This window comes from Eschrichtius robustus, chromosome 20 (genome assembly GCF_028021215.1).
Source record: "Eschrichtius robustus isolate mEscRob2 chromosome 20, mEscRob2.pri, whole genome shotgun sequence".
In the NCBI taxonomy this organism is placed as follows: Eukaryota; Metazoa; Chordata; class Mammalia; order Artiodactyla; family Eschrichtiidae; genus Eschrichtius; species Eschrichtius robustus.
In genome coordinates, this window is record NC_090843.1 from 41,574,723 (window position 1) to 41,601,580 (window position 26,858).

The 26,858-nt window shown below is 35.8% G+C and overlaps 1 protein-coding gene and 1 pseudogene across 1 annotated transcript in view; both read left to right on the forward strand.

Annotated features, from left to right (window-relative positions):
* PPM1E (protein phosphatase, Mg2+/Mn2+ dependent 1E) overlaps positions 1-26,858 on the forward strand; it is a 199,174-nt gene that overhangs the window by 8,843 nt on the left and 163,473 nt on the right. The window lies entirely within an intron of this gene.
* LOC137755133 (synaptosomal-associated protein 23 pseudogene) lies at positions 9,044-9,872 on the forward strand (annotated as a pseudogene).

Consider the following 26,858-nt stretch of genomic DNA (forward strand, 5'->3'; position numbering starts at 1 on the left):
TAGGGATAAATTACTCTAAAAGAAATGAATCCTAGATAGTTTTCCCTTCAAGTCAAGTTTAAATAAACTTCTTGTTTAAAATGAAAAAAAAAAAAAGATTCCTGAAAAGAAATCATGGGTTGAACATAATATTTGTAATGCACATGTAAAAAGGAACAAAACTTAAGAGCCTATATTTCTCCCATCCTTACTTATGTTAGATTTTTTTAAAGGTGATTATATTTGATGAGAAATCCACAAAAATGGAACTATTAAGTAGATTATGTGGAATACAGCTTACTCAACGCAATACTAATATATTGCTGGTGAGAGTGGTGTGTATGCATGGATGTGTATGTATGGAATTTATATTTGTATATATGCACACATGAGAAATGTGTATCTACATTTGGGGTGGGGGTATTCATGATGCTCCACAGTTTTTTTTTTATTCTTTTTTTTTAAACATCTTTATTGGAGTCTAATTGCTTTACATTGTTGTATTAGTTTCTGCTGTATAACAAAGTGAATCAGCTATACATATACATATATCCCTATATCTCCTCCCTCTTGCGTCTCCCTCCCACCCTTCCTATCCCACCCCTCTAGCTGGTCACAAAGCTCCAAGCTGATGTCCCTGTGCTATGCGGCTGCTTCCCACTAACTATCTATTTTGTGTTTGGTAGTGTATATATGTCAATGCTACTCTCTCACTTCGTCCCAGTTTACCCTTCCCCCTCCCCGTGTCCTCAAGTCCATTCTCTACGTCTGCCTCTTTATTCCTGTCCTGCCCCTAGGTTCTTTAGAACCATTTTTAAAAAATTTTTTTAGAGTCCATATATATGTGTTAGCGTACGGTATTTGTTTTCTCTTTCTGACTTACTTTACTTTGTATGACAGACTCTGGGTCCATCCACCTCACTACAGATAACTCAATTTTGTTTCTTTTCATGGCTGGGTAATATTCAATTGTATATATGTGCCACATCTTCTTTATCCATTCATCTGTCTATGACACTTAGGTTGCTTCCATGTCCTGGCTATTGTAAACAGAGCTGCAATGAACATTGTGGTACACGACTCTTTTTGAATTATGGTTTTCTCAGGGTATATGCCCAGTAGTGGGATTGCTGGGTCGTATGGTAGTTCTATTTTTAGTCTTTTAAGGAACCTCCATACTGTTCTCCATAGTGGCTGTATCAATTTACATTCCCAGCAACAGTGCAGGAGGGTTCCCTTTTCTCCACACGCTCTCCAGCATTTATTGTTTGTAGATTTTTTGATGATGCCCATTCTGACCGGCGTGAGGTGATGCATCATTGTAGTTTTGATTTGCATTTCTCTAATGATTAGTGATGTTGAGCATCCTTTCATGTGTTTGTTAGCAATCTGTATGTCTTCTTTGGAGAAGTGTCAATTTAGCTCTTCTGCCCATTTTTGGATTGGGTTGTTTGTTTTTTTTGATATTGAACTGCATGAGCTGCTTGTAAATTGTGGAGATTAATCCTTTGTCAGTTGCTTCATTTGCAAATATTTTCTCTCATTCTGAGGGTTGTCTTTTCATCTTGTTTATGGTTGCTCCAAATTTTTTGATAGAGTGCTTGAGCAAGTGTTTGGAGGCAGTTGCATTAGATTATTAGCTACATGTTTGCCATCACATCCCTAGGTCAGTAATGACAGGGACGTATACAACACACAGTAAATATTTGCTGATCCAGTGAATGAGCCAAGAGATTAAAAATAAGATATTATTCTTACTACTTTAAACTGCTTTTTAAAAAACTTAGTAAATTTTGCTATTCTCATATTTTTAAAACTTTTTATTATAGAAAATTTAAAGTATATAAAAAATAGTGTCCTTACCACCCAACCTCAGCAATGATCAATTTGTGGCCAATCTTTTTTCATCTATATCTTCACACGTCTCACCCCACCTCCCATTATTTATATTCTGTGTAATTTTTAAATGAATACAAAATAATTTGATCACAGTTCTATTAAACATTTTAGGTGTTACCAATTTTTGGTTGCTCTAAGAATATTTTGACGGTCATCCTTTGAGCACACCTTTGGTTTTCTTAGAGTGTATTTATATATAGTATACAGTGTTGTGATTACATTTAGTATATTCACATATTTAAGGCTTTTGGTACATAGTTTTTAAATGTCTTCTAACAAGGTTTTACTAGTTTACTCTCTAAGCAGCTATAGATAAGAAAAAGATTATTGGTGTTATGAAATGATTTAAACATTTAGAAAATAACAGAGAATAATAAAAATATCCATATACCCACCATTCAGTTTCAACAAATTATCATAATTGTTTAAGATTATTTTAAGGAAATAAAACATTTCGTATGGAATTGAAGACTTTGTTGTCACTGCCTTCTATGAACCCATTCCCTTTTCTTTCTTTCCAGAGGTAATCTGTGAGTTTGGGGAATGTATCCTGCTCTATATTTTTATATTTTTACTACACACATATTTGTATGGTCAGTATATGGTGGGCTTTTTTTGTTTTTGTTTTCATAAGTAGCTATCTTGAGACTAACCTTTTTAAAAAAGATTTATTCATATTGATACACATAGATATAGTTTTTTCATTTTAGGTACTATATAGCATTCTATATGAGTGTATTTGTTTTGTTTATCTAATTTCCTATTGATGGACAGTTGAGTTTCTAATTTTTGCATGTTATGCACTATAATGGTTAAAAATAGCTGCTCTAGTGGGTAAATCCTGAAATCTCAAAAGCTTAACATAATGTTAGTTTATTTCTTGCTCATAGAGTACCTTCAATGGAGAAGGCACTGTGTTCTATGGAGTGATTAAGGGACTCAGGCTAATAGAGAGTCTGTCATCTTAAATTTGTGGTTTCCAAGGTTGCTCTAGGCATCAAAATACATCCAGCAAACATAAGAGTGGAGAATGGTATTGGAGGTTTTTAGGGGCCAGTCCTTAGAAGTGGCATATATAATTTTGTTCACTTTCCATTGACTAGAATTTCAGTCACGTGACACCACCTAGGGCCCACATTTCCCAGCAAACAGGACTGGGAAATGTAGCCACTGGCTTGGCAGTTAAGAAACAACTTTATACAATGTAGAAAAAACCACATAACTTCGGTGGATAGCTGGTATTCTCTGCTTTACAAATAATTCTACAGTTTGGACATGTCTCCTTGTGTATGTGTTCATAGATTTCTTGTGTATATACCTAGAAATGGAATTGTCAGATTGAAGTTACATACACTTTTACTTTGTTAGATATTGACAGATTACTTTGTCCAACAGCACTGTATGAGAGGTCTGGTTTCTCCATGTTCTCACTAATATTTGAATTGCAGTACTGCTTGTCTTGTATTTCTACACAGCTGTGTGCCGTTAATGCCACTGAACTCTGTTGGAAAGAGGAGAATAGTTATAGGTGACTGTGGTCTTGGTTTAGGGCATTTTGGAGGAGGACACTTGCCTAAAAGTCTAGACCAGTGCTGTCCAATAGAAACATAATTGAGCCACATATATAATTTAAAGTTTTCTATTAACCACATTTTAAAAATGGAAAGACAGTGAATTTAGTTTAATAATTTATTTCATTTAACCCAATGAATCTAAATATGTTATCATTTAAACATTAAACATGTTTAATGTTAAATATCTCAATAAAATATTATTGAGATATTTTTCATTTTTTATAGCAAGTTTTCAAAATCCTGTTTGTATCTTACACTTAAAGCACATCTCAATTGGAATATCCCATTTAAAATATTTAGTAGCCACTTGGGGCTAGTGGCTACTGTATTGAATGGCACAGGTTTAGATTTAATAACAAAAACTTTAATTCTATAACACATATCTGACATTTAATTTCAAAGTCATATTCATTTATTTATTTAATATTTATTTATTTATTTGGTTGCCCCGGGTCTTAGTTGCGGCAGGCAGCCTCCTTAGTTGCAGCTCTAGGGCTCCTTAGTTGCAGCTCACTGGCTACTTAGTTGGGGCATGCAACTCTTAGTTGCGGCATGCATGTGAGATCTAGTTCCCTGACCAAGGATTGAACCCAGGCCCCCTGCATTGGGGGCACGGAGTCTTATTCCCTGTGTCACCAGGGAAGTCCCTCAAAGTCATATTTAAATGGATGCTCACTCCAATTACCAAATTCATATTTATCTAGCCTTTGGAGAAACAGCAAGCTGAATTGGTTTTTCCTAGATTTCTTTCTTTGACTAGAGAACTATATATATATATATATATATATATATATATACACACACACACACACATATATATACACATATATATGTAAGATCTTTTATTTATTTCTTTTGGCCATGCTGTGCGGCATGCAGAATCTTAGTTCTGTGGCCATGCTGTGCGGCATGCAGAATCTTAGTTCTGTGACCAGGGATCGAACCCATGCCTCCTGCAGTGGAAATGCAGAGTCCTAATAACCACTGGACTGCCAGGGAAGTCCGGAGAATAATATGATTTAGATTTAGATTATCGAATTGTTAATTTCTCCTCACATAGTTTATAGTGTGGTAGTTTTCTATTGCTGTGTAACATGCTACTGAAACTTAGTGGCTTAAAACAACATCCATTTATTATCTTACAGTTTTGTAGGTCAGAAGTCTGGTAATGTTCAGCTGGGTTCTCTGCTTAAGGTCTCGAGTCAAGGCTGAAGTCAAAGTGTTGGCCAGGCTGGACTCTTATCTGGAGGCTCAGGGGAAGGCTCCACTTCCCAGCCCATTCAGGTTGTTAACAGTCTAGATCTTTGTTATAGATCTGAGGTTCCCATTTCCTTGCTGGCTGTGGGGTGGTGATGAGGTGGGCTGATTATCTATTGATAGAAACCACCCACTTTCCTTTTCATGTGGCCCTCTCTATCTTCATACCAGCAGTGGCACATCAAGTCTTCCTTATGCTTCAGTCTCTCTCGCTTCCCCTGCTATCAGTCAGAGAAAGCTCTATGCTTGTAAGGGCTCATGTGATTAGATCAGGTCCACCAAGATAATCTCCCTGTCTTAAGATCAACTTGCCATATAGTATATAACACAATCACAGGAGTGATATCAAATTAGTATTCACAGATTTTAGTGAGCATCTTTGGGGGACCATTTTGGTAATTCTTTGTGCTACAGTAGAGAAGGAAGATGGAAGAACATTTTAATTATTTTGTTTAGAGGTCTTTCAATTTCACTTCTAAATGAAAGAAAAATACTTTGCCCATTTCTTTTTGTCTCTACTCCCACCAGTGTGGTCCAAGCTTCCATCACCTCTTGGCTGGCTGTAGCAGTACTCCTAACTGCTATTTCTTGTTCCACGTTTCCCTCCCTTCAGTCAGTTTTCCATATAACAGTCATCTGGGTCTCACCTTGCTCAGCCACTATGCTTTAGTCACAGTGGTCTTGATTTAGTTCCCAGAAACTGCCATGCTCTGTCCTGCCTCAGGGACTCTGTATTTTTGTTTTCTTTGCCCCAGCAACTTGCCCCCTTCTCTACAACTGTCCAACTCAACCATTAGGTCTTATCTTAAATATCTCTTCCTCATAGAGGTGTTTCTTTACCTATGGTCTAAATTAAGTCTTGGTTTTTGGTTTCCATGGTATCCTTTACTTTTTCTCTATATCCACTTATCATAATTTATACATATATGTATTCATGTGTTAGTTATTTGATGTCTCTGTCCCACACTGAGGGCAACAGATAAAGAATGTTTTGTTTACCTTTGTGTATCCAGCACCTAGTACAGGTCCTGGCACATAGTAGGCACTCATTAAATATTTATTGAATAAATGAATGAATCTTCAACTTTTTCTCTGCTCGGTCCAGGTTGTTTCCTTTCTAGATTTTTATAGGCCTATTCTCATTACCTTCTTTCTCTTTGTTATTATTTTCTTCCTTTGCTCTACTCTGAGTGGTGGAGGAACGTGGCTTCCTGTTTTATGTTATTGTTGGTATGTGTTAACATTTTCAACTAGCAGCAGAAATATGTTTGCAGTTTTTATTACTGATTAATACTCCACAATTTTGTAAATGAAAATTTTTGTGGACTTAGAAGAGTAGTCTTATGTAAATTTGTTGAGAATATTGTGAACAATGACAATTTTGAAGCATAATAATACTTTGTAGAGAGTAATGAGCTAGTAGTTAAAAGGTTGAGAGTATTCTTTTTTTAAAAAAAAATCTTATTTATTTAGTTATATTTATTTTTGGCTGTGTTGGGTCTTCGTTTCTGTGCGAGGGCTTTCTCTAGTCGTGGCAAGCGGGACCCACTCTTCATCGCGGTGCGTGGGCCTCTCACTATCGCGGCCTCTCTTGTGGAGCACAAGCTCCAGACGCGCAGGCTCAGTAGTTGTGGCTCACGGGCCCAGTTGCTCCGCGGCATGTGGGATCTTCCCAGACCAGGGCTCGAACCCGTGTCCCCTGCATTGGCAGGCAGATTCTCAACCACTGCGCCACCAGGGAAGCCCGGTTGAGAGTATTCTTAATTCCTTGTGTGTATTTTCACTTAAGGTTTTACCTTCTGGTGTATAGCTCTGTGGAAAACCAGTCCATTACTTCCTATCTTAGTTTAAGCCATCAAAGAAAAAGAACCGAAAGACTTTAACACAACACTGTAAATCAACTATACTTCAATAAAAAAAAAATTAAAAATAAAAAGAACCAAAAGACTAATCTGCTGGGTTAGAAATAGCAAAGAAGAGCTTTTCCTAGTGACTTGATTTCATAATGAATTATAAGATTCCTACAGAAACATTACAGTTTTTGTCTTTTATAGATTTGAAGCATTTGACCTACTTCTACCACAAGGCACAGCCTCTGATCTTTGATATTTATTCACATTTTTCTACTTTGTGAATCTAAAAACAAAAACTAAAATAAAAACTGGTTTTTAATAAGCTTGTTTCTTGAGAAGTATATTGTGCTACAGCCAGTTTTCACATTTGCATATAAAAATAAGCAACAAAAATGTAATGCTTTTAAGTTGATATATATATTTATAAAATTGTCTTTGAGGTGTGTGGTATATAAAATTCTTTCTTAGGCTAAAACTCTAGAGGGCAAGAATCATGCTGTAAACATGTTCTTCATTGAACCTAACAAGTTATCACATAAATATGAGAGGTGATAGTCATTAAATCAGGCTATCACTGATTTTGCAATAGGAATGACCTCTGAAGTTTTGGAATTTGATTTCTGGCAACACTGAATATTTATTAGTTCATATAGTCTTGGTTTAGGCAGCTTATAAATAATCTCATATACTACTTAGAAGGAGACTTGTATTATTCACAGTCTACTTATACAATCAGAGGAACATAAATATTTTCAGTTTTTCAAGGTCATATGGAAAGTTAGCTGTGCATCTAAAAATAATTTTCAGTCTTTTAAGACAGATAAATACAACTTTGCATTTAAATGCCCTTTACTAGGGTAGTCTGTAATCATAAATATCTTTCTATAAGACTTAGTTAGCAGTGTAAACCAGAGGTTTACACCTCTGCACCTGAAATAATAATTGTAGAACTAGTAGTAGTAAGCTGCTCCTGTTTCTGTTGTTGCTACTACATTTATTGAGAGCTTGCTCAGGCACTGGTTTATATTTAATACCTCAGTTAATCCTTGCAAAAACTATTTGATGTTAGGTTCTATTATTAGCCCAATTTGCAGATGCGAAGGCCAAGGCACAGAAAGTTTAAAGAACTCAAGTTTCCACCATCAGTGGTGTCACTAGGACATGAACCCAGGCAGACTGATTCCAGGGGTTATAGCTATAAAGTTCATTTTATGATTTTCATGCTATGTTACAAACATGTTTCTATAGGGAAGAATCACAGTGAAGATGCAATTCAATTGTTTGATTTTTGAGCACTGCCATTTCTGAGTTTAGGCTCTTTATTTCTTGCCTTGATTACTTTGGTAGCCTCCTAACTAATGTGCCTGCCGTTAGTCTCTTTTCCCTCTAATCTAGGCTCCCTGGGTTTTCTGACATAATTGAATTCACTGCAGTTCTCTAAAGATATCAAATTATTTCTTGCCTCTCTGCCTTTGTAGATGCTGTTTCTTCCTCATGGAACATCACTTTCTTGGCTAACTATAACTAACCTACCTTTTGAGGGAGAGAGGGTGGTTGGATTTTTACTATCTTCAACCATAAAGTGCTATGTTATTAACTATAAATAAAGAACATGCTAAGGTTTTTGCACCAAATATTTTTCTAAACTCTGGCCTCTAATGAAAGACAAGAAAAAACTAAAAATTCATGCTGCTTATTAAAAACACAATTGAAATCCAGAAATTCTTTAAACAGTAGACTGACAGAAAGTTCACAACTTGGTATATAGCTCATAAGGTGCCTGGAGATTATTTTTTTCCATTTTGTACTTGACTAATCCTGCAATCTATTTCGATTTTTTAACTTCAGTATTAATTGTTGAAGTAGCCAAAGGCACCTATTTTCTATAGAGTTTTAATGCCTAATATAATAGCCATCTACCCAACACAGTGTTTCTTGGAAAGAAATCCTTTAAAATTTTTTTAAATTAAGTATAAAGAGAAGTATTCTTTTGTTCTGTTAGTTTGCAATCTATACTAATGTCATATATTCAGTATGTTATCTTTTAAAAGCCAGTAAAATACATATTGATCATTAATAAGCAGTGGATTATAGATTAATATGAAGCAGTGATCACTTGTTTTCTAGAAGTGTATTCCCATCATTGGGTCCTTATGCTGTAACATGGTTTTGGAATCATTATCATTGTAAAATCATTATTTCTTTGCATAATGCACTCAAGAATGGCTCAAAATAAAGCCTGTCCTTTAGTCAGAATTCCATTTTATATATTAAAATATCCAGTTTATGTTCAACATATACATGATGTTAAAGTAAAACTATCCTTGACTATCAAGGAGAGGGAGGAGGAAATAGGACAAGTGATATCACCTTCTAATGTAGGTCTGTAAAAATATATTGAAGAAGTGCACAGGTGCGCAGGTCCAGCGAGCGCAGGCGCAAAAAGGGCGCAGCTGGAGCGCAGCTCGGTGTCCAGCTTGCGGGTGTCCGAGCTGCCGCGGCCGGAGAGGAGTGGCCGGACCTGCTTGAATATCCACATTTCAGTTTCTACACCTATCAAGAGTTTTAATTCATCATGGATAATCTGTTAGCAGAAGAAATTCAGCTGAGGGCTAACCAGGTTACTGATGAGTCTCTGGAAAGTACAAGGAGAATCCTGGGTTTAGCCACTGAGTCTCAGGATGCAGGAATGAAGACTATCACTATGCTGGATGAACAAGGGGAACAACTAAAACGCATAGAAGAAGGCATGGACCAAATAAACAAAGACATGAGAGAAGCAGAGAAGACTTTAACAGAACTAAACAAGTGCTTTGGCTTTTGTGTATGCCCATGTAATAGGACAAAGAACTTTGAGTCTAGTGAAGCCTGTAAGGCAACATGGGGAGATGTTGGAGACAACTCTACTAGCAATGTAGTATCTAAGAAGCCAGGCCGAGTGACAAATGGTCAGCCTCAGCAAGCAATGACAGCAGCAACCAGCGGCTGATACATTAAATGTATAACAAATGATGCCAGGGGAGACGAAATAGAAGAGAACCGGACTCAAGTGGGCAGTATCCTAGGAAATCTAAAAAACATGGCCCTGGACATAGGCAATGAGATTGAGGCTCAAAATTGACAAATAGAACGGATCACAGAAAAGGCTGACACCAACAAAGATCGTATTGACAATGCCAATGCCAGAGCAAAGAAACTCATTGACAGCTAAAGCTACTGCTGTACTTCTTTATCATTTATTCACCTCCCTAGCGCCTCCTTCAAAGCCATTACCTTTCCAGAGTTTGAAATTTGGTTCCACACTCTTCTAATCGGGAGATGATGTGGAAGAAGATCTAGGAGTAACAGCCCCCCTATTCTTTTATTTTCTCTTTTTCCCTTGAGGGTAGACTGCTGCTTAGTTTTCCTTCTAGTATTTTCTTTCTTGGTCCATACTCTTAGGTTGGTTTTCATACATCATATATAGTGTTATTTTTCATTCTCTCCATTTACTTAGCAGGTTCTCCTGCTTTCAAAATTTGGAAGCATTGCCAAAGGCAGCCATGTAAAAGGCAATGGGGGCAGGCACAAGGAGGAGAGGCAAGAGATAAGAAGTTGTTACCTCAGTAAAACCTGCAGACCCTAAAGCCAAAAGTTGCATAACCACAGTGAAGATCTAGTTGGGTTTAATTTCTATTTAAGTTGCAGTTATTGCCAATTTAGGCCAATGCTTGGTTTTGGAGCCTGTATACACAATATTTTTGTTATACATCACAACTCTGCAACCTCTGCTTCAAAAAAGAATAGAATGAGTTTTCTTAAAGTGAGCTTAATTTCTGAACTCCTGGTGATTCATCTTATGTACATAGATTCTATGATCCCATTTCATATTGCACCATATAGGAATACATGGTATAAATGAATGGCTTTTTATTTTCATATTATTAATAGTATCATGGTCCCATTACAGGCCGATTAACCTCATAAATTTGTCATTAGTCTTTGAAGAAAAAACATGTAAATATATATATATAATATGAGAATTTCTCTCTACAGCAGGGCTTAAAATTTTTTGGAAAAGTTTGACAAAGTACATCACGTGAATTCAGATTTACCTCAATGCCAAGAATTATGTTTAGATAGGAAAAAAGAAACTTGTTTTGATCTCAGGTAGAAAATAGTTAGATTGCTTTGAGTTTTATGTAGCTTTAAACTATTTTTAAAACTAGAATTTATTCTGTTTCACTAAAAATGATTCAGAAAATTATGTCTTTGGTTTACTTATTGATGATTGCACTGTGATTCTCTTAGCCTTTTGTATTCAACTTCCAGAATCACATTTGTTTAGATCCTGAACAGTGTTATAAGAATCTGATTGGTATTTGTCACCTTTATTTAAAAACTAGCTTCTGCACACTTCAAAGCTATTAATGTTGATTGGTTTGACCAATAACCAATGTTTGATCCTTACAATTAAATTTTGTAACTAAAAAAAAAAAATATATATATATATATAAGATCAAAATACATTGAAAATCAAGTGTAAAATAAAAGCATTCTCTCAGAATGAGGCCTTATAAATACTCAAACCAATTAAACATTACAGTGGAAAAGTTCATTAAATATTACATTAAGTAATTAGTAATTTTTATATTCCTACATAGGTCAAAATTACCAAACCATGAAACTGAATTTCTTCTCATTTCCCCAAGGACTATGAAAGAGATTTTAATTAAGCTTTGCTATGTTAAGAATTTCCTTGATTTTAGAAAGCTGTTTGTATGTTACTACAGCTTTTCTAAGTGACTGTCTACATAAAGATAACCTTATGTGTGGCTTGGTAATTTTGTGGTTAATGTATACCATGGAAAAGTTATTATAGGAATTCAATTCATGAAGCATGTATGATCAGCTATGTTCAAGCAAGATATTGAATCATTTGGTATTTTGTAATATGTATAATTAGTAGTAAGTCCTAATATGATTAGAGTTAAAGACAGTGTCCTTTCTTGAAACTAATGTTAATGGCGGTTGTTTTCTTTACTTATTCACTTGTTTTTCACCTCATTATAGAAAGGATTTCAAGTGGCAAGTTAATTTTACTATAATGGGAGTAATATTTATTTAGTCATCAAAAAAAGTTAAGTATCTACCATATGCTAAGCATTGTGCTAAATGCTGCTTATACAGAAATAAAATACATGTTCCTTTCCTCAAGAAGTGTGTGGTTTAGAGGAAAACTCAGACAAGTTAACCAGCAAGTACAGTACAATGTGAGTACAATAAAAATTATTATTAACTCTGTTATGTAGGAGGTGATATACTAAGCGCATTACATTGTTATTTTCTATTTTTAAATCAGGAAATTAATATTTAGCAACATTAGTTAACTCATCTAAGGTCACACAGTAAGTGGTAGAATCAGAATTTGAACTCAGATGTTTCTGACTCCAAAGCTTTTTATCTTGCTGCCTCTCTATACTGGTAGGAGTTAAGACAGAGTGATGCAGAGGATTTATGGGGACCATAAGGTGGGTGTGCCAATGTAGGCTATTAGGTTCTGGAAGAGGATGCTTAAATTGAGTTTAGAAGACTAAATAAGAATTAGCCAAGAGGAAGAGGGAGCTGAAAAGCATTCCAACAGAGAGACCAACTTGTGCAAAGGCATAGAGATGAGAAAGCGTAGCCCACTTGGGGCTTGTAAGCCCTTATTTCTCTGAATAAAGGAGAGTAAACCTGCAAGAAAAACTGGAGAAATAACCCTCAAATCATTCATTAATTCATTTATTCAGTCAACACTGGGCACTGTAGACTGTATTCACTGCATCTCTGGGATGATACTGGAATTTTTAAAACTACAAGTCATAGAAATGCCACTAATGTTAACAAAATGCCACATAATCAGGAAAGAGAAGAACTTTATGCTCTTTTGTCCTCTAATTTGTTTTATTTGGCTTTTAGAACAATGGCTTCTAAATTGTAAAATCTCTCTCTCTCTCTTTCTCTCTTTTTTCTGATCATTTCTCTCATCATACTACCTGATGCCAAACTGTGTGGAGATTTTAGAACTGAAGACTGCCTAAAGTGTTCTCAATTCAACTGTGCTAAATTCTATTTACTTCCTAAAGACTTAAGAAAGGCTAAGTATGTTTCTCTGTATCAGTATCCCCTGTATGACCTTATCTTTCAGAGGATAAATGTACTAAAAGTACTAAAATAGATCCTTTCAAGGACATGCTTGGAGAGAGAGACGCACATCAAGCTGCTAGATGGATATACAGGACAACGCAAGACCATGACCCAGATATAAATCAACATATAAAATCTAGGAGGTAGGCAATGGTTTTTCTGAGTTTGAAGGAGTGATGTTTATCATTAGACACATTTATCATTCAGTGATATGATTATTAGTTTGTTTTCTCCATCTTTACAATCTAAAGAGACAGTCTTCAACATTCATTTCAAATGCTGTCTTCTAGTAGAAGAATTTCCCTGAGGTCAGCTGGAAGTAATTATTCCCTCTCCTGAACTTCCCAGCATTTTATCTGTATCTTTTTAAAATACATCCAATAATTCCTTTTTATAATGTCATTTATATGCATGTCTCATCTCCTCCTTTAAACTGTACGTACCTTCATGTTTGATCCCCAGCACTAAGCTTTGTACATATAAGGCATTGAGCTAATATTTAATGAATTAAAGCATAGCATCCCTATCATAAACTAAATCATTAGGGCAGTGTTTCTTAAAGTGTTGGACATGAATTACTTACTTCAGGATCACCTGGAATGTGTTGTTCAAAATGCAAGTTCCTGTGCTTCTGCCCACACCTACTGAATGAGAATTTCTGTGGTTTCCAGTAATCTTGTTTTGAGTAAAAACACTAGATAATTATGATGTACACTAAAGTTTGAGAACCCACTGCCTTAAGGAGAATGCAAGAATCCAAATTAAATTTACATTGAATTGCAGATGTGCTTAATGCTAAAAATAATAAAGTATAAACCATAATGGAAAAGAATATTCAAAAAGAATGTATGTATGTGTATAACTGAGTCACCTTGCTATACAGCAGAGATTGGCCCAACATTGTAAACCAACTATACTTCAATTAAAAAAAAAAAATAAATAAATAAAGTAGCGAGACTTCCCTGGTGGTGCAGTGGTTAAGAATCCGCCTGTCAATGCAGGAGACACGGGTTCGATCCCTGGTCCAGGAAGATCCCACATGTTGCAGAGGAACTAAGCCTGTGCACCACAACTACTGAGCCTGTGCTCTAGAGCCTGCAAACCACAACTACTGAAGCCCGCATGCCTAGAGCCCGTGCTCTGCAACAAGAGAAGCCACCGCAATGAGAAGCCCGCGCACCACAACGAAGAGTAGCCCCGTTCGCTGCAACTAGAGAAAGCCCGCGTGCAGCAAAGAAGACCCAACGCAGCCAATAAATAAATAAATAAATAAATATTAAAAAACGGTATTTTGTACATAGCATATAAGATGAAAATATAAGAAGAAAGAAATGAACAGGAAGATATTTTCAGTGAAGTTTATCTGTATGTCAGGAAAGATCAATGTTCAATATTCTGGAACTTTAGTCTTAAAAAGCATATTTAGATGTAAATAATTTAGAATATTGATGACCATTTTCTTTGAATGCATTTGAAGTAAAACACCATGGTTTTATAACTAAAGACTAAGAAAAGATGCTTTGAACATTCTTATTGGCACATTCTTGTATTGCTGTATGCATAGATGTCTTTTAAGGCATGATTTCCTATAATATAGTTTGTGACTCATAGTTTTATTGTAAGAAATAGTGTGGTTTAGATACCATTTAACAATATATGCTTCTCCTTATCTTTAAAAACACACTGTATTTTAGATTTACTTGTCTGTGAATGTTTTTATCTGTGATTTTTAAAAATATGAAATTGTTGGTAGAATGTCAACTATCTTGACTTATGTATTGTTTAAATTGATAAGGGCTAGGATAAGCTGTAGCAAGCAAGTCCAATATAGATCTTCATCATCCAGGTAGTTCTTTTATTTCTGAAATATAAATTGTTGGGCTTCCCTGGTGGCATAGCGGTTAAGAATCCAATCCGCCTGCCAGTGCAGGGGACACGGGTTCAATCCCTAGTCTGGGAAGATCCCACGTGCCGTGGAGCAACTAAGCCCACGTGCCACAACTACTGAGCCTGCACTCTAGAGCCTGTGAGCCACAACTACTGAAGCCCGTGCGCCTAGAGACCGTGCTTCGCAACAAGGGAAGCCACCACAATGAGAAGCCTGAGCACCTAAACAAAGAGTAGCTCCCGCTTGTCACAACTAGAGAAAGCCCACGTGCAGCAACGAAGCCCCAACACAGCCAAAAATAAATAAAAAAAAAAAAATTAAAATATAAATTGTTTTATAAACTTAAGCTGTTATAATAGTAATAAAAATAAGAAGCGCTTATAATGGAGAGAACTGGTCCAGGTACTATGTATATATTAATTCATTTAATTCTCACAACAACCAAATGAAGTAGGCAGTGTTATCAACCACACTTTGCAGGTAAGGAAGCTAAGGTATTGAGAAAGAAATTTGTCCAAGTTCACATAGCTGGTAAGTGGCTAGGATATGAACCCCTACAGAGTAGCTTCAGAGTCAGCACTCTTAACCACTCTGCAATAACGTTATTATTTTTTTTTAACTAGCACATAACTTGACTTTGTCTTAGTCACTATCAGGAGCATTTTCCAGCAATAATAATAATAATTGGCAAATGTTTCCAAGTAAAAATTTTAAGCAAATTCAGCGTATATCTAAACATCATCTTTTTTGAATGGTCTTAATGCTATTCCTACTTTTACTGATTTTACGTAGTAATATCAAGATTTCTTACTTAAAATTAGTTGGCTGTCAAAAGATTGTTTTGGCGATCTGATTGACACGAGTGAAAGTCCAGTAAGTTTATTTTATTTTTTTAATGTAATTTATTTTTAAAATTTTATTTGTTTTATTTTTTGGCTACGTTGGGTCTTCATTGCTGTGCACGGGCTTTCTCTATTTGTGGTGAGCAGGGGCTACTCTTTGTTGCGGTGCACAGGCTTCTCATTTAGGTGGCTTCTCTTGTTGCAGAGCACGGGCTCTAGGTGCACGGGCTTCAGTGGTTGCAGCATGTGGGCTCAGTAGTTGCAGCACGCAGGCCCTAGAGTGTGTGGGCTTCAGTAGTTGTGGCATGTGGGCTCAGTAGTTGTGGCTCATGGGCTCTAGAGTGCAGGCTCAGTAGTTGTGCAGCACACGGGCTTAGTTGCTCCATGGCATGTGGGATCTTCCCGGACCAGGGGTTGAACCCGTGTTCCCTGCAGTGGCAGGTGGATTCTTAGCCACTGTGCCACCAGGGAAGTCCCAGGTCCAGTAATTTTAATTTTCAGAAGCTATTGGAACACTTAATCAGATTTTTAAAAAACTATATTTATTTATTTATTTTTGGCTGCGTTGGGTCTTTGTTGCTGCGTGCTGGCTTTCTTTAGTTGCGGCGAGTGGGGGCTACTCTTCATTGTGGTGTGCGGGCTTCTCATCATGGTGGCTTCTCTTGATGCGGAGCATGGGCTCTAGGCATGTGGGCTTCAGCAGTTGTGGCATGCAGGCTCAGTAGTTGTGGCTTGCGGGCTGTAGAGCGCAGGCTCAGTAGTTGTGGCGCATGGGCTTAGTTGCTCCACGGCATGTGGGATCTTCCTGGACCAGGGCTCAAACCTGTGACCCCTGCATTGGCAGGTGGATTCTTAAAAGCCACTGCGCCACCAGGGAAGCTCCACTTAACAGATTTTTAGAAAATAAAAAAGCTAGATAAATTTTCACACTGATTATTTTTAAAAATTATATATAAAAGATGTTTAGTAATATATATTCTTTTTGATAAAGCACTGGAGTTTTTCTCTACAAAAAGTACATTTTTTTAAAATTTATTTTTTTGGCCATCCTGCCGCAAGGCATATGGGATCTTATCAATAGTTCCCCAATCAGAGATCGAAACCGTGCCCCCTGCATTGGAAGCGTGGAGTCTTAACCAGTGGACTGCCAGGGAATTCCCAAAAAGTACATTTTTTTAATTGGTGTTTCTGTGGTACACATGAATAAAATATTTGTCCTTGGTCTGTGTCATTTCCTCATTTTTAATTCTATAAATTGGTCATTTTAGGTGTCATTAATTGTTTTGTTTCAATAAATAAATACTGAAGGTGATTTAAGTACCTTGTAAAAATAGCTAACTTATGAATGCTATATATTAGGCTGTGTTTTAATATGTTAATTGTTTTTAAAAATCTATCCCATCAAAACACTAACTTGTTTAAAAAGTTCAGTTTTAAAATATCACCAACCTCTGTTATAATCAGGACAGCTCAGAAGAAGAGGAGATGTAAATTAGAGAAACCCAGAATGGAAAATAAAGAAGAGATTTTTTTACCCTTAGAATAAAGGGTTCCACAATGAGGAGGTGGGCTCTAAGAATCTTGAATAAGAAGATCATAGGTATGCGCAATTAAGTGGCTCTTAATAGCATTATTTTTATTTTTTCAATGCAAATTTATAATCTAGTAAACTGAAAAGCAGATGAACATGGAATTATCTGTGGAATTCTTAAGGAAGGGTCACTTTTATATGGGAAAAGATATTTCTTGTACTTTTATCTTTTGATCTATATTTTGTCATTTTGTTAATGGTGGAAAGAGAATAAACATCATTTTTTATGAACAAAATATTTTTTTCTAAGTTTGAAACCAGTATGAACCTTGCTGTAAATATTTAAGTTTTTAAAAATATAAATTAAATATTTGATTGTGCTACTAAACATATCATTTTACATGATGGCTAGGAGGAGTCAAACATAGTCAAGAGGGGTACCTAATGAGTACCTTTAGAGAGTACATAAAGCATTTAATAACTGTAGGAAGAATGATCATGTCTTATTTCTCAAATAAATAGAATTTTAATTTACTTATACAAGGAAGTTATTCTGTATTTACTTATTTTATGTAGAGTTTCCTACTAGAATATAAGCTCCCTGAAGGCAGGGACTATGTTTTACTCACCATCCTAGCCTCAATACCTAGAATACTGAATGCTTAGTACATAGTAGGTTTTCAGTAAGTACTTGATTAGTAAATGAATAGATGTTTATACATGTTTTTTTATCGTGGTGACATATACATAATAATTAACATGTTTTAAATGGCATTTTTATATCTGGTTAGATAAAAGACACATGCTCACTGTAGAAATATTTGAAACTATTATGGAACAGAAAAGTTACTTGTAGTTTGCAACTTCAAATAGCCGTTCTTTAGGAATATTTTCTTCTAATTCTTTTTTATGCAGATATATTTATAACTAAATTGAGATCACACATACACATAATACATATAGTTTTGTGCCCTGCTTTTTTAATTTAATACTTTCAAGTGAGCATTTTTCTAAATCATTAACTATTACTTGAAAACATGTTAAAAGGTTGTTAAGGGTCTAAGTGCAGTTTTGCTCAAAATTCACAGTAATAAATACATTTTACTTTGTGATTAAGACTATACATAAACATTCAATTGTATTAAAAATTGTAAAGCAGTAGTTATGAAGTGTGATGATTCTGATTTTTTCATATGTTGTTTTTTGAAATATGCTTGTCACATCCCTCCAAACTGATTTTGCATCTCAGTAATGGGTTGCAGCCTACAATTGGAAAAGTACAGTTCTCTTGTATGAGTATTCTGTAATTCAGTTATGCCCCTTTTATTGGACAAATTCGGTTCTTTCCATTTTTTTGCCGGTAGGTATAAGTTCTTAAAAGTGTGTTTGAGCATATTTACCAAAGTAATTTATGCTGGTTATAATAAATTGTTGCTAAAGTGTTAAAATGTAAAAGTCTTCTTTATCAGTTTGATGTATATCCTTTCAGATTTTCTTTTTTTCATGCAAAGGTGAGATACACTGTCAAATTTTTAAAATTATTTTTATGGCCCTCAGTAGAGTTTAATAACTTGGCTTACATTGGTCCTGGGCATGGGCGTTTTGTAATTTTTGTTAATTTTTTCCTCCAGTTTTACTAGGATACAATTAACACATGATATTGTGTTATGCAAAGTGTGCAAAGTGTAAAGTGACTTTCAGATTTTTCTGTGCAGTCATTCACTCTCTATATCAATCTCTATACACACATTTTTTCCCCTAAACAAAAATGCTGTTATTCTAACACCTTTTAAGTTTTTTAGTTAATGTATCATGGATATCTTTTCATATCAACATGTAAAAAGTTACACCATTCTTTTGTCTTCTGCCTAGTACTCCGTTATAGGTAGATCATATTCTAACCTTTCCATTGTTAATGAAGATTTGTGTTGCTTTTTTTTTTTTTGGCCGCACCACGCGGCTTGTGGAATGGTAGTTCCCCAACCAGGGATTGAGCCCAGGGCCCCCAGCAGTGAAAGTGCAGAGTCCTAACCACTGGACTGCCAGGAAATTCCCAGTTTGTACTACCTTTAATAGTATATGAGGGAAAAAATTTCCCCATAGTGTTAACATTGGATATTTTCAACCTCGATTTTTGCCAGTCTGATGAGCAAAAAAATCTCTTTTATAATTTGAATGTATTGGATTAGCATCTTTTCATATGCTTATTGGCGATTTATGTGTCTTCTACTAATGCTTGCTTATATCCTTTGTGGATTTTTCTATTTATTATTGATTTGTAGGAAATCTTTATGTATTATGTTTATTAGCCTCTTGAGTATTATATGTTGCAAATGGCTTCTCCCAGTCTATAAATCATCTTTGAAACCTTATTATGGAATCTTTTTCTATATAGAAGTTTAACTTTTTGTACTTGATCAAATCAGCTTTTTGTTTTCTTTATGGATTCTGGGATTTGTATCATGTTTTAAAGGGTATAACTGACCTTCTCCACTTACTTTCTTATATTTTCCTCTATACTTGCAGCTTTTCTTGTTTATTCATTGAGAATTAATTTTTGTATTTTTTGTATTACATTTGGCTACTTAAAGTTGATATAATTATTACTTCTGATAACTAAACAACTCATAATAAGGAAGATTAGTGAGTTTCTTTTTTGTGACTTTTTAAAAAAATTTTTACACGTTTATTTTTATTTTTTTGGCTGCACTGTGTGATATGTGGCATCTTAGTTCCCTGACCAGGGATCGAACCCACGTCCCCTGCTTTGGAAGCGCCGAGTGTTAACCACTGGACCACCAGGGAAGTCCCAATCAGTGAGTTTCTGAAGGGAGTTCTAATTTTGTTAAAATGCTTGACTTGATGGTAAATATAGTTGGTTTGAGCATGAATCTAAGCTTTCTAAGGAGTTGGAGTAAGGGTAGATATTTTTTGGATAGGAAAACGTTTAAACAAAAGTGCAGATTTCTCAGCAGGCTTCACGGCCAATCAAGTTCATTTGAAACATAACAGTAGGTTATTTGACAAATTGTTGCCTTGCTGACATTTTCTCTCTTAGACTATAAGGGGAAAATATTTATATATATGTATGAGAAAAAATCTTGAAGGGTATACACCAAATTATTACCAATGATTTTCTCTGGATGGAGAGATTTCAGATATATTTAATTTTTTTTTCTACTTACTGTGTTTTACATTTTTATCACCAAAAATGATATTTGTTTAGGGACGTCCCTGGTGTCACAGTGGTTAAGAATCCGCCTGCAAGTGCAGGGGACACGGGTTCGATCCCTGGTCCGGCAAGATCCCGCATGCTGTGGAGTACCTAAGCCCGTGTGCCACAACTACTGAGGCCGCATGCCACAACTGCTGAAGCCCACATGCCTAGAGCCCGTGCTCCGCAACAAGAGAAGCCACCACGATGAGAAGCCCGTGCACCGCATTGAAGAGTAGCCCCCGATCACTGCAGCTAGAGAAAGCCCGCGCACAGCAACGAAGACCCAATGCAATAAAAAAAAAAAAAATGTTATTTGTTTAGTAAAAATAATATAGCGGGGAGGTAAAGAATGCAATGAAGGATACTGCTACTCTGGATCTATTTATAGCCAATAAGGAAGAATTGCTTGGTGGATAGAAATGAAAGAAACCTTTGGAGACAACATGACCATATCATTATATAGTTTGTTATAGCTGGGGTAGAGAATTCTAGAAGTGGTCACATATATACATACTCTAGATTGTAGGAATAAAACTTATAAAAAGTAAACAAAAATATATATTGTCATGACCTTATGACCTGAGACTAGGAAAGGTGGGAAGAACACAAAAATAATTGTACAATTATACAATTACAGATTATAACGAGTTTTTTAAAAGGCAAAAGCAAATAAAACTACTTTGACTCCACTTGGAGCAATCTTAGCTCAGGTTTTAAAAGGACGTTTATAGAAGATGAATATATAAAAGTGACACAAACATTTAAGTGTGTCAGAAAAGCTAAAATCCGAAAATCACAGATGTGAGGAATATGCTAAAGATAATTATAAAATCTTACAGTTATATTCAGAAACAATAATAAGGAAGATACATGCTTACTTAATATTAACAGCTCTTATTGGTTTCCATATTTTCTATCAAGGAGAACAATCTTTATGCTGTAACAACAACAAACAATTACCTAGTAAAGAATAATTAAAGTCCAGTATAGGTGAAATTAATTAAGGAGGCATCTAACTGCTCAATAGGACTTTTTTTCATAACCTGAACTAGTTATATCTGAGGATGCTGTGCATACTTGTAGGTGAGAAAGCTAAACTTTGAGGAATTATTGGGAATAAGAAGAATGGAAGTGAGCAACAGGTAAGGACATTGACAGCATGTTGATCAAATTCAGAAATGACACAAAGCTTGTTGGACTTTTATGCAAGAAATGAAAACAATTTGTAAGTCCATGGCAACAAGCATTTAACAGATTGGTTTAAATAAGAAATTTAGTATAACTAAATATGTAATCCTGCATTTGGGTTAAAAAAAAAATGAGTTGAAGAATTGATGAAAAAGGATAAATAGCCTTGTGGTAGTATTTATGACAAAGGAAATTTCCCTGTTGGTAAACTTAATACGAATCAGCAGCATGATTTGCCTGCCAAAATTTGATTATTATGGTTTTCTGAACAAGGGAAGTTAGTTAGGCCACACCTAGCCTGTATCCAGATTTAGGTACCACGTTTGAGGAAATTGGCATAAGTCCCAATGACAGCAGTATCAGGCATTTGTGGTGTAGAAAAAGAAGTAGACTTAATGTGAACCATAAAGTAGCTCTGGTACCAAAGATTATAGAAAAACAACTTTCAAACCAACAGAAGGAAGAATTTTCTAGTGCTTAGAAAATAAGAGGCTGCCTTGAGAGGCATTGGTTTGTGTGTGTAGAGTTTGAGCAAGGCTAGTTTACTACCCAGGTAAAGGTGATACAGAGGGTGTTAAAATTTAAACGACTTTTTTTTTTTTTGGCTGTGTTGGGTCTTTAGTTGCTGCATGGGGCTTTCTCTAGTTGCGGCGAGGGGGGACTACTCTTTGTTGTGGTGTGCGGGCTTCTCATAGCGGTGGCTTCTCTTGTTGTAGAGGGCGGGCTTCAGTAGTTGTGGCTTGCGGGCTCTAGAGCACAAGCTCAGTAGTCATGGCGCATGGGCTTAGTTGCTCTGTGGCAAGTGGGATCTTCCCGGACCAGGGATTGAACCCGTGTCCCCTGCATTGGCAGGCGGATTCTTAACCACTGCGCCACCAGGGAAGTCCTTAAATGACTTTTGAATGTATTGGTTTTGCATTTTTTCATATGCTATTCATCATTTGTATATCTTCCTTGGAGAATATCCACTCAAACCCTTTACTATTTTTTACTTGGGTTATTTGTCATTTATTATTGGGTTGTAAAAGTTTTTTATATATTCTGGATACAAGTCCCTTATCAGATATATGATTTGTAAATATTTTCTCCCATCCTGTGGGTGTTTCACTTTCTTGATAGTATCATTTGCAGCACAAAAGTTTAAAATGTTTTATATAGTCCAATTTACATATGTTCAGGCATACCTTGGAGATATTGCAGATTTGGTTCCAGACCACTGCAATAAAGCAAATATTTCAGTAAAGCAAGTCACATAAATTTTTTGGTTTCCAAGTGCATATAAAAGTTAACGTTTATACTACACTGTACTCTATTAAGTATGCAATAGCATTATATCTAAAAAACAATGTACATACCTTAATTAAAAAATACTGTATTGCTAAAAAATGCTAACCATCACCTGAGCCTTCAGTGATTTTTAATCGTTTTGCTGGTGGAAGGTCTTGCCTTGTTGTTGATGGCTCCTGACTGATCAGCTGGTGGCTGCTGAAGGTTGGGGTGGCCGTGGCAATTTTTTAAAATAAGACAGCCATGAAGTTTGCCACATCAATTGACTCTTCCTTTTACAAACAATTTCTCTGTAGCATGCAGTGCTATTTGATAGCATTTTATCTATGGTGGAACTTTTTCAAATTTGGAGTCAATACTCTCAAACCCTGACACTGCTTTATCAACTAAGTTTACATAACATTCTAAATCCTGTGTTGTCATTTCAACCGTCTTCACAACATCTTCACCAGGAGTAGTTTCCATCTCAAGAGTAGGTTCCACTTTCTTTATGCATTCATAAGAAGAACTCCTCATCAAAGTTTTATCATGAGATTACAGTAATTCAGTCACATCTTCAGGCTCTACTTCTTTTTTTTTTTTCGTTTTGTTTTTTTTTAATTTTTAAATTTATTATTTATTTATTATTTTTATTTTTGGCTGTGTTGGGTCTTCGTTTCTGTGCAAGGGCTTTCTCCAGTTGCGGCGAGTGGGGGCCACTCTTCATCGCGGTGCGCGGGCCTCTCACTATCGCGGCCTCTTGTTGCGGAGCAGAGGCTCCAGATGCTCAGGCTCAGTAGTTGTGGCTCACGGGCCCAGTTGCTCCGCGGCATGTGGGATCTTCCCAGACCAGGGCTCGAACCCGTGTCCCCTGCATTGGCAGGCAGATTCTCAACCACTGCGCCACCAGGGAAGCCCTCTACTTCTAATCTAGTTCTCTTGCTCCTTCTACCACATCTGCAGTTATTTCCTCCACTAAAGTCTTGAACCTGTCAAAGTCATCCCTGAGGGTTGTAATCAAGTTCTTCCAAAGTTCTGTTAATGTTGATATTTTGACGTCTTTCCATGAATCACACATGTTCTTAATGGCATAGAATGGTGAATCCTTTCCAGAAGGTTTTCAATTTACTTTGCTCAGATCCTTCAGAGGTATTGCTATCTATAGCAGCTATAGACTTAAGAAATGTATTTCTTAAATAGTAAGACTTGAAAGTCAATATTACTCCTTGATTCGTGGGCTGTAGAACAGATGTGTGTTAGCAGGCATGAAAATAACATTAATCTTGTATATCTCCATCAGAGCTCTTGGGTGACCAGGTACATTGTCAAAGAGCAGTAATATTTTGAAAGGAATCTTTTTTCTGAGCAGTAGGTCCCAACAGTGTGCTTAAAATATTCAGTAACCCATGTTGTAAACAGAAGTGCTGTCATCCAGGCTTTGTTGTTCCGTTTATAGAGCACAGGCAGGATAGATTTAGCATACGTCTTAAGGGCCCTAGGATTTTAAAGGCTACTGCAAGGTTATTAATTGGCCTAATTTCAATATTCTCATGTCTCAGGGAATTAGGAGGCCCAAGGAGAGTGGGGGAGAGAGGTGACCGGCCAATTGGTGGAGCAATCAGGACACACACAACATTAGTAAGTTTGCTGTCTTATATGGTTCATGGCACTCCAAAACAATTACAACAGTAACATCAAAAATCACTGATCACAGGCCATCATAACACAATATTAATGAAATATTGCAAGAGTTACCAAAATGTGACAGTGACAGGAAGTGAGCATACGCTGTTGGAAAAAATGACACTGATAGACTTGCTTGACTCAAACAAGGTTGCCACAAACTTTCAGTTTGTAAAAATAAGCAGTATCTGGGAAGTGCAGTGAAGCAAAGCCCAATAAAGTGAGGTATGCCTGTATTTTTTCTTTTACTTGTGCTTTTGGTGTTGCCTAAGTTAAGTTCACAAGGATTTACTCCTGTGTTTTCTCCTAAGGGTTTTATAGTTTTAGCTCTTACATTTAGTTCTGTGATCCATTTTGAGTTAATTTTTGTGTATGGTAGGGGTTAGGGTCCAACTTCATTCTTTTGCATGTGGATATCCAGTTGTCCTAGCACCATTTGTTGAAAAGACTGTTCTCTTCCCCACTGAATTGTCTTAACACTCGAATTTTTAAATAGTATAACTTTTATTTTTAATAAGAAATATCAATATAATAACTATGGAAGATGAGAAACTAATGCATAATTCTACCACCCTTGCACAACTTCACTATTTTGTGTATTCCCTTCTAGTCCCCATCCCATAAACATATACATTTTATACAGTTGCAATCATAATGTGCTAATTATATATATTGCCTTTTTCACTTAGTATATGAATATGATACACACTTTCCATATTACTATATAGATTTCCAAATTATTTTTTGTTGTTGCCTAAATGTTCCGTCTGCAGGCTCTTACATAATTTAATAAATCAGTCCCTTATTTTAGATATTAGGGTTTACTCTAATTTTTTATTACTTAAATAACATTGTAATGATAATCTTTGTGCATAACCTATTAGGCTACTGTTGGATAATTTCCTTAGATAATTTTCTGGAAGGATTTCTTCCAACAAATATTGAAAACCAACTAGAGACTAGCTATATAACTTTGATTTGGGGAATCCTGGGTTGCATGTGTTGTAGTTGTTGGCTCATTTAAGATAACAGTAGCAGCTGATACCTCTGACTGTGGTTCAGGCAATGTGCCAAATAGTTTGTGTGTGTAGTTATATTTAATTATCCTACAAATTCTATTAGATAAGGTATTCAAGGCCAAAGTTTGATAACTTGTCCAAAATTATATAACTAATAAAAGGCAAAAATGGCATACAGGACTGTGTGGCTGCAAAACTCCACTGGCTCCCAGACCGGACATACACAATTATAATGGCAAGATTCTTACAGAGTAGGCTCTATTAGGTTAGGTATTTTGTGCAGAAGTTCTCTGAATACACATGACTTGTTAAGTACGAATGCATTATTGGCCCAAAGGTTGTTTTTAAAAGATAGGAATTAAGACTGATTTTTCTCTGTAAATTTAATGAGTCATTATTCTTGGACCCCATGAACTAATCATTTTGTATTATTTCCATTTGTGTAGTGTTGCCATTCCAAATGGTCTAGAGAGCATGCATAACCAATATAGAAATTGTTTCTTGACTCAATGCAATAAAAAAGAAAATGGAAAAGGAATTAGAAATCTTTGATACTTAAATGTAAATCAAAATTTCCTGATATCTTAAATATATAAATTTTAGTATTTGGGGGAGAATATACACAATAGCATTTCTGATCAAGACATCTAAGTCCTATATAATGTATATTTAATTAATAGTGTTCAGCTGTTAGTAGCTATTTCAATTGTAGAATTATTAAATGTGTTTAGTATTTGAAATAATTGCCTACAAGTCATAATTATTGCTCTAGCCTGAAATATAAAGAGGAAAATCAGAATTATAAGAATAAAATGATGCTTGAAAAGAAACATTAATTTTGAAATGCTAATAGTCTGAAAAAAACGGCTCTGCCACGTTCAGAGATAAGTTTTCTTTAAAGCATGAGAATGCCACTTCTTTATAGAAATTCTTGTTGCAGGTTTCTGTTTTCACAGTCTTTCAGTACATCAGACTACGTAAAGTCTCTCCTTGATTTTCATCCAAAGAGGCTCTTTTCTTAAGGTGGCGACTGGAGTAATTTGTATGCCCTAGACAGAAGAATGAGCCTCTTCAGTCTGGTGGAATGATATTTTCATCAAGGTGTAGCTTCAAGAGGGATCACATATAACTGTGAGGGAAGAAGGGTACATTTATTTTGCTGAAGAAGTCCATTTCACCAAATGCCAATTCCCTGAATTTGCTTCTTTTTAACTAGAGTTAGTTGATCAGTTTTCATATTTTTAAGTAACATTTCAAAGAATATTCAATTTGTTTCTCCTCTAATTCCTTGCTGCCGTTAAGGAGGTGGACAGAGAAAAACTTTTCATATTCAGGAATATAATTGCAATGAATATATTCTTTATCAGTGGAGAATTTGGAGACTTTAGGCCTAGTCCTCTTCCTTTCTCTGCCTCTCAGTCTCTGGTGACATTAGCGGGGATTTAGGGCAAACAAATTGAATGTTCCTTTAAATGCTATTATGAAGACAAATCC